Consider the following 17,974-nt stretch of genomic DNA (forward strand, 5'->3'; position numbering starts at 1 on the left):
AAAGAACTGGTGCTTTCGAGCTGTGGTGTTGGAGAAGACGCTTGAGAGTCCCTTGGACTGCATGGAAATCAAACCAGTCAATTCTAAAGAAAATCGGTCCTGTATATTCATTGGAAGAACTGATGCTGAAACTCCAATACTTTGGCCACCTGATGCAAAGAGCAGACCCACTGGAAAAGACCCTGATGCTGGGGAAGATTGAAGGCAAGAGGAGAAGGGGACGACAGAGGATGAGATGGCTGGATGGCATCATGGGCTCAATGGACACGAGTTTGAGTAAACTCTGGGAGTTGGTGATGGACAGGGAAGCCTGGCATGCTGCAGTCCGTGGGCTCACAAAGAGTCAGATATAACTGAGTGGCTGAACTGAACTGAAAGTGCCCTTTGTATTAGGGAGGGTTTGGTACACACATCACCTTGACAGTGGTGATCTTAACCCTGATTGCGTGGTCAAGGTGCTATGCGCTGAATGTCCTCTCCTCGTGTTACTATCGGTGCTGAATCTGGCCTCTGTACCCTGACACCAGATTAAACTAGAAGACGGAAATAAGTTTTAGGTGACAGAGTTTTGGGTGAAGTGGTCCCTGATAGCTCAGTCGGTAAAAAATCTGTCTGCAATGCAAGAGACCCCGGTTCAATTCCTGGGTGGGAAAAATCTGCTGGAGAAGGGATAGGCTACCCACTGCAGGACTCTCAGACTTCCCTGGAGGCTCAGCTGGTAAAGAATCCCCCTGCAATGCAGTTTGATCCCTAGGTTGGGAAGATCCCCTGGAGAAGGGAAAGGTTACCCACTCCAGGATTCTGGCCTGGACTGTATAGTTCATGGAGTCACAGAGATTCGAACAGGACTGAGAGACATTCCCTTTCAGAAACAAATAGCTTTATTGATTTGCCAGACAAGGGGAGCTGGAATGGTCTCACGCCTTCAAGACAATGTGCTCTGACCTGGGGCAGGTGGAGAGGAGTCTGATAGGAATGGTTCAAAGAGGGTCTGATCAGCTCACAGACATTCTTCTGAATCCAGCATCATCAACCTTCTGGTTCTAACTGGTCTGGGATCTACATGTTTGTGGGCAACAAACAGTTCACTTCTCCCACCTGGTGGGGGTTTCAGTGTCTGCAAAATGGCTCGAAGATATTGTCCTATGTCTGCTTTAGGGGAAGCCTGTCCCAAGGCGGCACTACTGCTTGTCTTGACTGTTCCTCCCTTGTCTCCTCACTCCTTCTCTTCCCCGCTAGCAAGTATTTGTACCTGCCCTTTGGAACTCAGGTAAAGTCATGAAGGCTGAATGACGTCTATTTCCTGTAATCAAGAAATGGAGGACATAGATAGACTTTTGTATTCAGGAGTCCCAGCGGGTCTTGCTCCCTTTCCATGCTCAATTCACAGGACGCATATCTCCACCAGTCCAGCCTGCATTCAAGAGAAGAGGAATTAAATTCCATTTCCTGGAGTTAAGAGTCCATATTTATCAACTGGAATTCTGCATAGAAAATCTGTCCCTTCTCTCCCGTTTCTTTACTTATTCAATCATTCACTTATATTGGTATGCACAGGGGTATTTTGTTTATGCCTTGGGTTATCAGGCAATATTATTATTTACTTTTTTGGTCAAATTGTTCAGCATGACCATTGGGAACTCTCACAGGAGGGTGAGGGGCAGGGCACAAACTTTCAAAGTGATATGATCATGGGACATGACAAAAACTGGTCAGAACCAACAAGGTCCAAGGTGGTGGGAGGTTTGACTTCCAGTACACCGTGAGCCTCATTATACACTCGTTGTAATACATTAGCTAAATGACACACCTGTCAGTGCCTTGACAGTTCTGAGGCCAACTATAAAAGGCCAAAAAGTGAGTGGTGGCCCAACTCCTGGACATCTCTACCCCTACCCCAAAGTAGTTGGAATAATTCTCCCACTCATAAGACTATGAAACTACCCAGCCCATAAAAACTAACCACACCACGTTTTGAGGCTCCCTCTTTTGCCTTCTGAGATGGCCCACACTGTGTCTGTGGAGTGGATTTTATTTATTTCTCTCTAAATAAATCCACTTCTTACCCACCCACCTCATCTCCAAATTCTTTCCTGACAAAGCAAGAACCTTAAATTCAACAACATGTCATTTTTAACATGCTCAATACCTTTTTGGGAGAGCACTTCTTAATTTCTGGAACAATACAATGCTCCAAACTCATTTTCCATGTCCCAACCCTTTCTCCAAGCAGTGCTGGTTCTTTCTATTGGAGAAGGGTCTTTAGAAACCAAGGACTAGACGCTGGTGGTGGTCACTGCTGCTGGACATCATTTCCCCTAGGCCCTGTGGACAGTCAGCAAGGAGACGTGTGCGTCTCATAGCCCAGGTATGCACACAGTGTGTTTATTTCTGTCTCTAACCATCTGCCTGTGGAAATGAGCATAACTTCACGTCTATACCTCCTGCTCGGATCCAGTACCGCAGAGGACATTCTAACTTTCCCTCCTGTACGTCCATAACTTTTTTCTCTGCTTTGTGTTTACTTATGTGTTCAACCCACAGCCTTGTAAGAAACAGATTTACCCGCTAGAATAAGGAGTTTATGTAGCATTCGGTCTTCAGTCTTACAGTGCACAAAGAACCATTTTTAGAAGTTATTAGGTCAGCTTCTCCTTCCTCCTTTTCAGTGAGGTTACATTATACATCTGTAATACAGCTAAATTCATTTGTCATAGCTAGCATTCTATTCTGTGATAGGATAGATTTTTACAATCCATTTATGTAAGGCTTTATTGAATATCAGAACTCCTAGACACTTTATAATACTTCAAGGTTTACAGTATTTTTTTATTAGATAGATGCTATATATCATTATACAAATGATTTGTGTTCCCTAGAGGAAAGATCCATAAAAGGAAAGCAAATGAAATAAAATGTCATTAGGAAGCCTATAGTCTGGAAATTTCCACAGTCAAAATTTTAGGATATTTTCTTCTAGAATGTTCTAGATGATGAATAAAAATAACAATAAAAATTCACATAATTTTGAATGTGCTTTTTTAAACCTTTACTATATCATTAATGTAAGAGAATATTTTGATATTTAAAAACACAAATTAGCAAAAAACAAAACAAAACCACTTTTCTTTTCTTTTTCCCAGAAATTCCAGATTAGTAATGCAGGAAAATGCTATTTCATCCCTATCAATGAACAACTGGGACTTCTCCCAGCAAACTGAAATAATTAATAGGCTGTGTGCAAACATTAATTGTTGGTGTGAATTAAGAATAGAATCCTTTATTTAAAGATGTTATACATGCAGTGCAATCAAGAAAAGCATTTAACCAGATTTGTTCATGAATTCCATTGTGTGCTGTTGAATAGCTAATTTAGAATTGCATTCGTCTACAAAATAATCTATTAATAACATTGGAAATAAAATAGGAAAGAGATTCATTATCTTTGTCAACTGTGGATGCTCAGTAACGAGTATTTTGCCCGCAGGTGAGAAGACCCCTGTCACCATCACTGTGCACAGCAGACTGAGGGGCACAGACCTGCCCTTTCTTCTTCCAACGCTGGGCAGTGCCAGCAACCCAACCACTTCAGTAAGATTAGTGGAAAACGTGAATGCAAGCTTCCATTTCTTTGGTGTTAATTAGTGTTGTCTTTGGTTTAAAACATGTTTTTTAATTTACTGAATTGAAAAAATTACGTAATAAAGGCAGTCATTTTTACTTTGTAAAAGTAACTGCACTTTCTGCTAGAAGCTCTTGGCCATTGTGGAGACAAACCTGGGCCCCTGAGCCGTCACTGCTTTTCACAACCTCTGCTTTCCCACTGCTGTCTGGACTCATGAAAGGTCGAGGTAGAAATACCCAAAGAATCCATCCAGGGACTACTGTCAAGATTAGATTTCCGAGAAATCCAGAAAATCCACAACTAAATGGGAGGGAAGCAAAGACCCTGAAGTGAGGTATTCATTCCTTCATCCAGTCTTTGAGTCAACCAGCCAAGCCTTCACGTATTCAGCGCTGACCACACCCCAGTCACCAGGCAAGCAGGGAAGTTAGGGATTTGGGGTGTCTGGCAGCATAGCACCACTTCTCACTGCAGAGAGGACTGGGAAGAGTTGTAGGAGGTGGGGAGAAGAAGAAGGCGGGGAAGGGGGACAGGGAAAAGGAGGGGCAGGGGGTGGAGAAGAAGAGGCGAACAAGGAGGGGTGGGGAGGAGAAGGGGGAGGGAGAGAAGGGAGGAGGACAGGGGCCGGGGGCAGGGAAGGGGCAGGGCGAGCAGGAGAAGGGAGGGCTCCCGCACCGACAGCGCACCCCTGAGAGGTCGGAGCAGCAGTTGCCAGGAGCCCAGCGCAGGCGGATGCAGCTGGGAGGAGGGCGAGGTGGTTCTGCTGACCAAGTGGCTTCCATCCCTCTGGGAGCCAGCCCCAAGCCCTGGCTGGTGCCCTCTCAACCCCCCAAGCCTCTGAGCTCCAGGTGCAAAGGCCAAGGGTCAGCTGTCCAGAAGAGGGTCATCTTTGATCTGTTGGAGCAATGTCACTGCTCAAGCAGGAGCTATTCAACAGCTCAAAATTGGTGCCCTGAGAGTCTCCCAGGAGAAGATTGGGGACTGAACACAAGACGCAGGAGAGCAGGAGTTCACCATGGCGGTGGTGGTAGAGGCCCGCATCCTGGCTCTCTGGCCAGGCTTCCAGACCTGGGGAGGGGGTCCTGCTCCCCTTTCAAGCCAGAGCGTCCTCAGCCTCACCCAGCAGAGACTGAGAGCCAGTCCAGGAGAACCGTCCCTTTCCCACGGCCTGCAGCAGCCCCATGGACAGCCTCTGCCCTGCTGGCTTCTTCTCTGGGACAGCACCCTGAAGAATGTGCTTCTTCTTTGACTTTGCGCAGAAGGAGGAGAGCTGGAGGGCATGTTTGCCTTCATGGACGGCCCGGATAGTGAAGGTCCCAGCTGCAAGTGTGAAGCTGCACCACCTGGCCAGTACTCTCGCTGCATAACTCTGTATCCAAGCTGTTGTCTCCTCCACTGCGGAAGCCCTGCTGAAGGAGGGCTGGCATCCACTCAGGCTAAGGTCACCACAGGAAGCAGTCTTGTAAATCGCAGCCTTCTTGTACAGGGGATCCCTTGGCCTAGAGTGCTGGTTTTCAAACTGAGCCCTATGGTACTCCTGGAGGGCGTCCAGGAGGCACCCAGGTGTGGAAGACCCTGGAAGGAAATCCAAGATTCCAGGAAGCTTCTAGGAGACTTTGGACACTCGTTCCCCTTGTTTTCCAGCTCTCGCCTCCTTCCTAGTTTGTCAATTGCAATTTTTGTGTTCCCCCATGATTTTGGCCTTAAAAATTTTTTTTAATCCATATCCACAACAACAATGATTTCATCTAGGGTTGACAAGCATATTCACATACCAGTGATGGAAAAGCAAATTAATGTATCTTTTCATGAAGTGTGGTGGAAATTTGACAGTATTTATCAGTACTTACAGTGTACATGTTCTTTTACCCAACAAGTCTGATTCTAGGAATATATCTTATGAAATACACTGGATTTTTATTACTTGTGAATTCTGTTTTTGCAAATTTGCCTACTCACTAAAATTTATTTGTGACCTCCAAATCAGTACTCCTGGAGTATTGTCATGGTCATATATGGACATGGGCAGAACAAGGAAAACTTTGAGTCAAGAACTGACTGTATTCCTACAGATGTGAAAGAAATCCATGTTTGTTCAGTTATTTCAACCAATATATGTTGAGAGTAGCACCATAGACATTTGGAATCAACTATGACCAACCTAGATAGCATATTGAAAAGCAGAGACATTACTTTGCCAACAAAGGTCCGTCTAGTGAAGGCTATGGTTTTCCAGTAGTCATGTATGGATGTGAGAGCTGGACTGTGAAGAAAGCTGGGTGCCGAAGAATTGATGCTTTTGAACTGTGGTGTTGGAGAAGACTCTTGAGAGTCCCTTGGACTGCGAGGAGATCCAACCAGTCCATCCTAAAGGAGATCACTGGATGTTCATTGGAAGGACTGATGCTGAAGCTGAAACTCCAATACTTTGGCCACCTCATGCGAAGAGTTGACTCATTGGAAAAGACTCTGATGCTGGGAGGGATTGGGGGCAGGAGGAGAAAGGGACAACAGAGGATGAGATGGCTGGATGGCATCACCGACTTGATGGACATGAGTTTGAGTGAACTCCGGGAGTTGGTGATGGACAGGGAGGTCTGGCATGCTGTGATACAGGGGTTGCAAAGAGTCGGACATGACTGAATGACTGAACTGAACTGAACTGACTGATGCTACAGTCACCAAGACAGTATGGTATTTGCACAAAAACAGAAATATAGACCACTAGAAGAAGATACAAAGCCCAGAGATAAGTCCACACATTTATGGGCACCTTATCTTTGATGAAGGAAGCAAAAATATACAATGGAAAAAAGACAGTCTCTTCAATAAGTGGTGTTAGGAAAACTGGGCAGCTAAATGTAAAAGGATGAAGTTAGAACACTTCCTAACACCACACATAAAAATAAACTCAAAATGGATTAAAGACCTAAATGTAAGACCAGAAACTATAAAACTCTTAGAGGAAAACACAGGCAGAACACTCTATGACATAAATCACAACAAGATCCTCTATGACCCACCTCCTAGAGTAATGAAAATTAAAATAGGTCCCGCCAACCTCCCAGAATCCTGGCTGGAATTCATCTTGGCTGAGTGATGGCTGCACCACCAGGAAGGCCCCTGAGTAAGAATAATCAGCCAGAGACAAACCAGAAACAAATCCCATCACCATAAAGCCGAAGACAACAGGCCATGGGGCAGAAGAGCTCTCCTGGGCTCCCTACCCTCCTGCTCTCCACCTAGTGCCCCTTCCCAGTAAAGTCTCTTGTTTATCAGTACACATGTCCCCTTGGACAATTTATTTCTGAGTGCTAGACAAGAGCCCATTCTCAGGCCTGGAAGGGGTCCCCTTTCCTGCAACAAAGAGAATTTGATTCAACTGGGAGTTACAGAAACTCTAAGGTACCTACGTGTTGCAGCAAAGCTTGAGAATCACTGTCTTAGAGGGCACACTGTGGGACCAAACTGTGCATGTGGGGGTCACACTGACTTCTAAGAGGTGTCTCTGACCCAACCTAATTGGAAACTTCTATGAAAACCCCTTGTCCAGAAAGACTCAGAAATGAGTTCACAGCACAAAAGTGGGGTAGCCGGGCATGGGGTACAGTAGCTATGCTGCCTGCCACCTGCCTGATCCAAAGGACACACCTAAATAGCAAATGTGGCCTCATGACATGTTCAGAATGGCCAGAACAAATGTGCTCCAGGATGCTGTGGAGCCAACTGACCACTTGAACAAAAAGGCAGTTTGTTACAATTATGGTATAAAAATAGTCGGTAAGCATGCCTTCCAAGAGGTGTTCTCTATGCCTTGTGCATTGTTGTAGACATCATCTTTATTTCTCTTAACAGATACATCTTTTTGCAGTGGAGCTGGGTTAGGGGAAGCACTCTGACTGAAACTGCCTACCCTGGCCAGGCACTATAGTAACCATTTGCATGAGTTGTTTTACAACAAGAGGTCCTGGGAAGGAACATGGAATGAATAAGCCACCACTAACTGGAAGAGTTCAGGAAAGGTCAAAAGGAAACACCACGTGTCCGACCATGTCCCAGAATCCTTCTCACTGGCATCCATCTTGGCTGAGCAATGCGTGTGCCACCAAGAGGGATTCTGAGTCAGAATGATTGGCCAAAAGCAACCAGGAAACTGATCCCATCACCATAAAACCCTAGACCATGAGCCATGTGGCAGAGCAGTTCTCCAGGGTTCCCCTACCCTGCTACTCTCCGCCAGGGCACGTCTTCCCAATAAAATCTCTTGTTTTGTCAGCGTGTGTGTCTCCTCCAAAAATTCATTTCCAAATGTTGGACAAGAGACCATTCTCGGGCTCTGTAAGGAGTCCCTCTTCCTAGAACAATTGCATTTAGCACCAAGATACAGGGTGGGCTGCAAGTCAGGGCATTCCCAGGTAGAAAAGGAAGACTTACCTCTCATCACATCAGAAAACAGATCTTCCAGCAACAAAAGGCCCCTTGTGACAGTAGCTGTGCGATCTCAAGAGAAGACACCGCTTTACTTCTGAAGCTGTCTTTGCTATAATGGCGAAGACTCACCAACCGATTTCCAAACTCAGTCTCCAAGTTCAGGCAGGGAGCCATGGTGTTTACTTTTCAAAAGCAGTTCCTGAGGGCAAGGAAGGCAGGACATTCCCTCCCCGCTTCCCCACCTGAAGTCAGCCCATCCCTCATGCATTCAAGCTGAAGCAACAATTAGCTTTGCTATAGCTTAATCTCATTTCAAACACTCCACCCAAAACTCAGTAATCCTCAGAGTTGCCTAAATCAGCAATAAGGTACAAAGGATTACCCAAACTGGCAGCCTTAGACCAAATACCATCAGGAACACAGCAAGGGTTATGAAAGAGAGGAAAGCAGATCTCAGAGGAGTTTGTGTGTGTGTGTGCTTGCCACACCTCACACGTTCCCCAAACAGGGAGGGAGCCCGAGCCCCCTGTAGTGGAAGTGCGATGTCCTAACCACTGGACCGCCAGCTAAGTCCCTCAAAGGAAGCTTCTGAATTCAGAAGTTACAGAGCAAAGAAAGGTGTTATTTAATGGAGCTTCGGCTCCATTGAAGGAGGAACCCTTGAGGATGGCCCCTTGTTCTGGTTACCGTCTTCTGCCTCCTTTATGTCTCCTGCCACATTTCCTTGGTAAGGAAACCAAACACGACCCTGTGGGAATCCTGGGCACTGAAGAGTTTCTGTGTCCCCCCCTGTTTCTTTGTAGGGAACAGACTCCAGCCTCCAGGGACTTGCCTGAGCTCCAAAGAGCAGAATCTAACAGGGAAGGGAGGGGACGCAGGCCTGAGGGCGGAGCAGCCTAGGAACAATAGTGCAGCCTCAGGGCAGGGTCCTGGCTCCACCTCAAGGGTACACAGAACACGTTTAAGCCCTCTATAGAACTAAAGCTCCCAACAGATGAAAGATGTCAGCATTCTTCATTCCACAGAAGACGACCTGATGCCAGATTAAAGGAACCGGAAGGCTTCCCTGGTGGCTCAGATGGTAAAGAGTCTGCCTGCAATGCAGGAGACCAGGGATTCCATCCCTGGGTCAGGAAGTTCCCCTGGAGAAGGAAATGGCTACCCACTCCAGTATTCCTGAAGAGTCAGGTCAAGACTGAGCACACTTTCACAAGCTCATCAGAAGACCACTTGAGGCTAGGAGTGTAGGCCCTACACACACCCTGATCCTTACCTGCAACCTAAACCTTGCACTATTGCTATGAAAATTCTCACCAAATCCTCCTGGATGGGGACGAACCCCACTGTGTCTCCTTGCCTGACAAAGCAATAAAGATATTTTCTTCTACTCCACCTAAAACTCTGAGATTTAATTCAACACCAGTGCACAGAGGCTGGGTTTTCAGCATCAGTAAAAAGTGAGGACTTGAAGTTCATGAGTTTTATTCATTACATTCCCTCAGGTATGGCTCACCTTAGCCATAAGGCTCTCTGGAGTGCACTGATTATAATTAGAACTTTTCCTCAAAATTCACGAAGAAACTCCATTGGCCCCTGCAAGGTCACTGGGGACATGAATCAGAACAGCACATAATGTAAGCACTTCAGGCAAAATCTCAATTCTCAAAACCTCCTTCCTCATGCTTTTAAAACTTCTTTTTCTACATTCTGTTAAACAGCTTCTGAGAATAAAAAACATGCTCTTATGTCATCATTTGGCCAAAGAACAAGAATCAATATTTCTGGCTCAATTCCATTTTTCGTGAATTCTCTGTTGACTTCTGGCAGGAATGGGGAAAGGACTTTCTTGAAGGGAAGACACTAAGTCTGGTCCCTGGCCTCTGGATCTAAGGAGTAAGTAGAACCAGTCCACAGAGGGCAGGGAGCTATTTCTCAGGAGGTTCGGCAGGAGGGAAAGTGGGGCTGAGGGTGTAAGATCTCAGAGCCCTCTTGGTCCTGATCAGTTAAGGAAACACTGGCTTGCTGAGGTTGAGACTCAGAGGAGGACTAGTCCTGCCTAAGCATCCTGCTCCCCGCCTCACTCCCCCAGCTTAGGAATTTAGTTATTGTCTCAGGCCAACACAAACTCTATCACTTCTGAACAAGCCAGAAGAAACTGGATTCTGCGACTTTCAGAGTCACGTTCCGGATTGAAGTCTTAATCCTCCAGAAGCGAGCGAGTGTTGGAGACCCTAAGCCATCAAAACTTTGGGGGCCTCACAGGGGTCAGGTCAGCTTTCCAACTTTTCCCACAAAACAACTTCAAGGCAAAAACCCCAAATCCTCTACCCATTGCCCAGCACCTCTGCTTGGTTCTCCGTGATTATCTCTGCTTCCATCCCACACCCCCAGAGGAGGAGAATGTTCCGGTTTTTCACACAAATGTTGATGGACGCTGTGTGCTCAACACCTTCATGATCAGTGTGTCCAGCAAGACATATCCATGGCCTTAATGCCACCAGCAAAAGTCATGTCCCTGGAGGCCTTCTGGGAGTGAACCCCAAATACAGAGCCATATATATACATATATAATGAATTTTTTTCATGGTTTGACGTCGACAAACTAGTGACTAGGATTCCTGTTTTTTATCCAGGCTGCCCAGGTTCATTTCCTGGGCAGAGGACTAGGATCTTGGGATCCGGCTGTGGTGCTAGTAGTAAAGAATCCACTTGGCAGTGAAGCAAACATAAAAGACATGGGTTCGATCCCTCGGTGAGGAAGATCCCCCGGAGAAGAGCATGGCAACCCACTCCAGTATTCTTGCCTGGAGAATCCCATGGACAGAGGAGCCTCACGGGCTACAGTCCACAGGGTCGCAGAGTTGAACACGACTGAGGTGACTTAGCACAGCACAGCACATTTTCTTAAAGTCTGTGTTGAATTTGTTACAACACTGCTTCTGTGTCATGTTTTGTGTTTTTGGATCTGAGGTGTGTGGGATCTTAGAGGCCCCCACTCCAAAGGAGCGAGCCTGCACTCCCTGCATTTGGAAGGTGAAGCTTTAACCAGGGAAGTCCTTGGCCTGGCTGTTCTTACCCCCAAATACCCCCTGACTTTTCTCCATCTGGCCGTCTCCTACTCACCCTTCAAGAGTTCTCTCCTTAAATGTTGGTCTAAGTAAGGATCAGGGATGTTCTGGGTGGCCCCTGTGCCCCTCATTATCACAGCACTCAGAGAATTGTACTGGAAACCAACCCCCCACCCCCACCCCACAACTGTAACCCTCAACGGCAAAGATCCTGACAACTTGCTTTTACAGAAACGATGCCAACACCACTTGGGGCACACGTTGGTGGCTCATTCCAGTCCGGTGAGTGATGAGGTGAACACCAGCATCAGCGCAACGCACGCCTGCGGGCATGTGGTGACGAGCGGCTGAGTCTGGTGGGCCTGCTGGAGCCTGATGGTCTATGTTGAGTACATACAGTAAGCTATCTAAAAAACAAATGAAAACACCCAAGTCTGTGAAGCAAGATCTGCTTGAGTAAGCCTGTTCTCCAGCACAGGACAGGGGAGGGGGAGCTGAGAGGATGCCACTGCTCATTTCAAGCATCTTATCATGAACCCACGTGCTTGTCACTACATCTGCTGCCTCCGGGTCACTAATACAAGAAAAGCTTTACCTGTGGAGTCTTTTTTCCCTCTGTCCCTTTCTAAGATGAGCGTGGGTTACCAGATGAGTCTGGCGCCCAATGTCCTACAGCTCAGCAGCCCAGGCTGAAGTACAAACACGAAGTAAGACATCGCTGGAGCCATCCGCGTTGGAGCAGAAATGTGCCCAAGGGCTTGCTGGACCTGAGACCTGTGAGTCAGGCTGTGCCCATCAGAGCCACGCCGAGTGGGGCTGGTCCTTCCCCTTCCCACGGCCACCCCAGGTCCAGCCAGGGGAACTGTTGATCTTGACCTCTTCACTGAGGTGGACTCAGGCAACGGGTACAGGAGCGTCTAGATTAGGACTAAAGTGTGATAAGAAAACAGGTTATTGCTAATAACTATTTATTACAGCCCGTGAATACTAATAGTACTTATTGTTCATTACTGGTATCTATTTCTACATCAGATATAGGGTGGGGAAGGAGAATAAGGGTTGGAAAGCGTCTTGGTGAGCCGCTCTGAGCGTGGCCTCGAAGCCTCTGCGGTTCTCATCGATTCTGCCGCCCCCTGCAGGCCCCGGGCCGCATAGCACCTGTTAGAGTCTGCGCCGACGGCTGACTCTCGGCTCTGTAGGCAGAGCCTCGGAGCCCCAGGCTTGAGGGCTTGGGGGAGGGCAGGGAGGGGAGGGTCTTATTAAAGCTCAGGCAGCCTCTTCCAGTAGAGCCTGCAACGCGCAAGCGCTCCCAAAGCTTGGAAACGCGAAGTGCCTGGTGCTCTTTGGAGAATCAGCTAGGCTGGGAGAAGCAGCTTCAGCTCCGTTCAGTTGCTCAGTTGTGTCCGACTCTTTGTGACCCCCACGGACTGTAGCACGCCAGGCATCCCTGTCCATCACCAATTCCCCCAGGTTTACTCAAACTCATGTCCACTGAGTCCGTGATGCCATCCAACCACCTCATCCTCTGTCATCCCCTTCTTCTCTCACCTTCATGCTTTCCCAGCATTCGGGTCTTTGCACATGAGTCAGTTCTTCCCATCAGGTGGTCAAAGCATTGGAGTTTCAGCTTTAGCATCAGTCCTTCCAACGAACACCCAGGACCGATCTCCTTTAAAATGGACTGGTTGGATCTCCTTGCAGTCCAAGGGACTCTCAAGAGTCTCCTCCAACACCACAGCTAAAAGCGTCAATTCTCTGGCGCTCAGCTTTCTTTATACGCCAACTCTCACATCCATACATGACTACTGGAAAAACCATAGCTTTGACTAGATGGACCTTTGTTGACAAAGTAATGTCTCTGCTTTTTAATATGCTGTCTAGGTTGGTCATAACTTTCTTTCCAAGGAGTAAGCGTCTTTTAATTTCATGGCTGAAATCACCATCTGCAGTGATTTTGGAGCCCAGAAAAATAAAGTCTGACACTGTTTCCACTGTTTCCCCATCTATTTGCCATGAAGTGATGGGACCAGATGCCATGATCTTCGTTTTCTGAATGTTGAGCTTTAAGCCAATTTTTTCACTCTCCTCTTTCACTTTCATCAAGAGGCTCTTTAGTTCTTCACTTTCTGCCATAAGGGTGGTGTCATCTGCATATCTGAGGTGATTGATATTTCTCCTGGCAATCTTGATTCCAGCTTGTGTTTCTTCCAGTCCAGTGTTTCTCATGATGTACTCTGCATAGAAGTTAAATAAGCAGGGTGACAATATACAGACTTTTCCTCTTTGGAACCAGTCTGTTGTTCCATATCCAGTTCTAACTGTTGCTTCCTGACCTGCATACAGATTTCTCAGGAGGTAGGTCAGGTGGTCTGGTATTCCCATCTCTTTCAGAATGTTCCACAGTTTATTGTGATCCACACAGTCAAAGGCTTTGGCATAGTCAATAAAGCAGAAATAGATGTTTTCTGGAACTCTCTTGCTTTTTCGATGATCCAGTGGATGCTGGCAATTTAATCTCTGGTTCCTCTGCCTTTTCTAAATCCATCTTGAACATCTGGAAGTTTATGGTTCACATACTGTTGAAGCCTGGCTTAGAGAATTTTGAGCATTACTTTACTAGCGTGTGAGATGAGTGCAATTGTGTGGTAGTTTGAACATTCTTTGGCATTGCTTTCTTTGGGATTGGAATGAAAACTGACCTTTTCCAGTCCTGTGGCCACAGCTAAGTTTTCCAAATTTTCTTGCATATTGAGTGCAGCACTTTCACAGCATCATCTTTCAGGATTTGCAATAGCTCAACTGGAATTCCATCACCTCCACTAGCTTTGTTCATAGTGATGCTTTCTAAGGCCCACTTGACTTCACATTCCAGGATGTCTGGCTCTAGGTCAGTGATCACACCATTGTGATTATCTAGGTCGTGAAGATCATTTTTGCATAGTTCTTCTGTGTATTCTTGCTACCTCTTCTTAATATCTTCTGCTTCTGTTAGGTCCATACCATTTTTGTCCTTTATTGTGCCCATCTTTGCATGAAACGTTCCCTTGGTATCTCTAATTTTCTTGAAGAGATCTCTAGTCTTTCCCATTCTATGGTTTTCCTCTATTTCTTTGCATTGAGGACTGAGGAAGGTTTTCTTATCTCTCCTTGCTATTGTTTGGAACTCTGCATTCAAATGGGTATATCTTTCCTTTTCTTCTTTGCCTTTCACTTCTGTTTTCTCAGCTATTTTGTAAGTCCTCCTCACATAAACATTTTGCTTTTTAACATTTCTTTTTCTTGGGGATGGTCTTGATCCCTGCCTCCTGTACAATGTCACGAACTTCCATCCATAGTTCTTCAGGCACTCTGTCTATCAGAACTAATCCCTTGAACATATTTCTCACTTCCAGTACATAATCGTAAGGGATTTGATTTTGGTCATACCTGAATGGTCTAGTGGTTTTCCCTACTTTCTTCAATTTAAATCTGAATTTGGCAATAAAGAGTTCATGATCGAGCCACAGTCAGCTCCCAGTCTTGTTTTTGCTGACTGTATAGAGCTTCTCCATCTTTGGAGATACCCCAGATCCAAGGGCAAAGGAGAAGCACCAGCAAGACTGTAGAAGGGGTGAACCCCATTTAGAATCAAACCCCTTACCCACCAGAGATGCTCTGAGGGCCAAACCTTGTACTCACCGGGACCCAGAGGCCCTGCAGAGACTGAGACGGAACTGTGAGTGTCTCCTGAGGAGGTGCGGGTCAGCAGTGGCCTGCTGCAGGGGCAGGGGCTCTGGGTGCAGCAGACCAGGTGGCATGAGCCCTCTTGGGGGAGGTTGCCATTAACCACACCATAGAGCCGCCAGAACTTACGCAGGACTGAGGAAAGACTCTTGGAGGGCAAAATAAAACCTTGTGCGCACCAGGACCCAGGAGAACAGAGCTGTGACCCCACAAGAGATTGACCCAGACTTGCCCGTGAGTGTCCAGGAGGCTCTGATGGAGGCGTGGGTGGGTGGTGGCCTGCTGCAGGGTCAGGGGCACTGAGTGCAGCAGTGCATCATGGGACCTTTTGAAGGAGGCCGCCATTATCTTCATCACCTCCACCATAGTTTGGCCTCAGGTCAGATTACAGGGAGGGAATACAACCCTGCCCTTCAACAGAAAATTGGATTAAAGGTTTACTGAGCATGGCCCCGCCCATCAGAACAAGACCCAGTTTCCCTCTCAGTCAGTCTCTCCCATCAGGAAGCTTCCATAAGCCTCTTATCCTTCTCCATCAGAGGGCAGACAGACTGAAAACCACAATCACAGAAAACCAACCAACTGATCACAGGAACCACAGCCTTGCCTAACTCAGTGAAACTATGAGCCATGCCATGTAGGGCCACCCAAGATGGACCGGTCATGGTGGAGAGTTCTGACAAAACATGGTCCACTGGAGAAGGAAATGGCAAACCACTTCAGTATTCTTGCCTTGAGAACCCTATGAACAGTATAAATCAGTATGAGAAGCAGCTTACAGGCATAGAATCCATCTTAACATTTATCAACTCCTAACACCCTACTTTGGAGAAGGCACTGGCACCCCACTCCAGTACTTTTGCCTGGAAAATCCCATGGACGGAGGAGCCTGGTAGGCTGCAGTCCATGGGGTCGCAAAGAGTCGGACACGACTGAGCGAATTCACTTTGAATTTTCACTTTCATGCATTGGAGAAGGAAATGGCAACCCACTTCAGTGTTCTTGCCTAGAGAATCCCAGGGACGGGGGAGCCCGGTGGGCTGCCATCTATGGGGTCGCACAGAGTCGGACACGACTGAAGCGACTTAGCAGCAGCAGCAGCAACACCCTACTTCTTCTTATAAAATGTCTCCTTTTGTTAACAAGGAGAATATAAGAATCCACTTTGTGTGGTAGTAACCTCTGTAGGAACATCAACCCTCTGAGCTGGGAAGTGAGCAGAAACAAATTCTAAACATTGTGTTCAAGCACAGGGAAATTTGTTGATCTTACTCAGAGTTTTCTTCTTTTTACGATGTATCCTTTTTTAATTGAGGTATAATTGACATACAGTATATATTAGTTCCAGGTGTATAACATAGTGTTTTGACGTTTATGTACGCTACAGATTGATCACTGTAGAAAGTCTAGTAACCATCTGTCACCCTACAAAGTTATTACAGTATTATTGACTGTATACCCTGTGCTGTACATTACCTCCCTGTGACTTATTTATTTTATAACTGAAAGTTTGTATTTCTTAATCCACTTCAAATAGTTCATGCAACCCCCAGCTCACCCCACCAGATGGTTCTCTGTGTCTGAGTCTGTCTCGTTCTCTTTGTTCTGGCTTTAGATTGCACATATAAGTGAAATCATATATTTGTCTTTCTCTGCCAATGGCAAAACTCCATCTTTTTATGAGTAGTTCATACATATATCCTAGTTTTAATGTAATTCTAAAAAGCCTTACTTTGTGATTTTTAGCCCTAAACAAATAAGAAGGGAATTAAGAAATACATGTTAGTATCAATACTATTAAAATCAGGCATACTGCCACAGGACAATAGAAGGTGATGATAAAATTCCTCTAGAAAAATCAGCCAGTGATGAGAGGACATCACTACTGGGTTGCTGAAATCCAGGACACCTCTGCAGCCCTGGGCATCAGAAAAACCCTGGGTTCTGTAGGATCTGAAGCTTCTACAATTTCCAGGACTTCTCTTTAAAAAAAGAATACAAATGGAAAATATGCAACTAGTTATAAAAATGAATATTTATTTCCACTGAGGAGTCAGACCCAGGTGGCCCTAGTGGTAAAGAACCTACTGGCCAGTGCAAGAGACATAAGAGATGCAGGTTCAATCCCTGAGTCTGGAAGATCCCCTAGAGAAAGCAATGGCAACCTGCTTCAGTATTCTTGCCTGGAGAACCCCATGGACAGAGGAGCCTGGTGGGCAGTACACCCCCTCAATTACCGAAGTTCTGCTGAGGTGGTGGTGGTGGTTGGTGGTTTAGTCACTAAGTCTTGTCTGACTCTTGCAACCCATGGACTATAGCCTGCCAGACTCCTCTGTCCATGGGATTCTCCAGGCAAGAATATGGAGTGGGTTGCCATTTCCTTCTCCAGGGGATCTTCCCAACCCAGGAATTGAACCCAGGTCTCCTGCACTGCAGGCAGATTCTTTACTGACTGAGCTACAAGGGCTTTCTTCTGGAATTTTTTGGTAACTTTTTCTAGCTTTAAAGTTGATTTTTAAAAATCTTATATCGGAGTATAGTTGATTTACAATGTGTTAGTTTCACAGTGATTCAGTCATTCATGTACATGTGTGTATTTTTTTAAAAATTACTTTCCATACAGGTTATCGCAGAACATTGAGTAGCGCTCCCTCGCACTATACAGTAAGTTCTTTTTGGTTGTCTAGTTTATAAATAGTAGTGTATATATTTGTGTTCTCCAACAAATTCAAACCAGGAACTTCAACTTTGGCCACGGAGGGAATGTCCAGATGAAGACAGCATGACAGACCTGCCTCGCCGTCATAACGGCGGTCACAGGCACCCTGATCCCTCTGTGTCAGTCTGATCCAAGAGCAAAAACCCCATTCTGATGAATTCCCTGCTGCTGCTGCTGCTGCTGCTAAGTCGCTTCAGTCGTGTCCGACTCTGTGTGACCCCATAGACGGCAGCGCATCAGGCTCCCCCATCCCTGGGATTCTCCAGGCAAGAACACTGGAGTGGGTTGCCATTTCCTTCTCCAATGCATGAGAGTGAAAAGTGAAAGTGAAGTCACTGAGTCGTGTCCAACTCTCAGCGACCCCATGGACTGCAGCCTACCAGGTTCCTCCATCCATGGGATTTTCCA

The 17,974-nt window shown here is 46.3% G+C and overlaps 1 long non-coding RNA gene across 1 annotated transcript; it reads right to left on the minus strand.

Annotated features, from left to right (window-relative positions):
- Positions 1–863: 863 nt before the first annotated feature.
- On the minus strand, positions 864–8,913 carry LOC121817193 (uncharacterized). Its single transcript, XR_006056972.1, has 3 exons — positions 8,744–8,913; positions 8,060–8,255; positions 864–1,414 (listed from the first exon to the last, which is right to left on the minus strand). It is a non-coding gene; the product is annotated as an uncharacterized LOC121817193 (long non-coding RNA).
- Positions 8,914–17,974: the final 9,061 nt, after the last annotated feature.

The sequence above is a fragment of the Ovis aries genome, chromosome 19, assembly GCF_016772045.2.
Source record: "Ovis aries strain OAR_USU_Benz2616 breed Rambouillet chromosome 19, ARS-UI_Ramb_v3.0, whole genome shotgun sequence".
Lineage (NCBI taxonomy): Eukaryota > Metazoa > Chordata > Mammalia > Artiodactyla > Bovidae > Ovis > Ovis aries.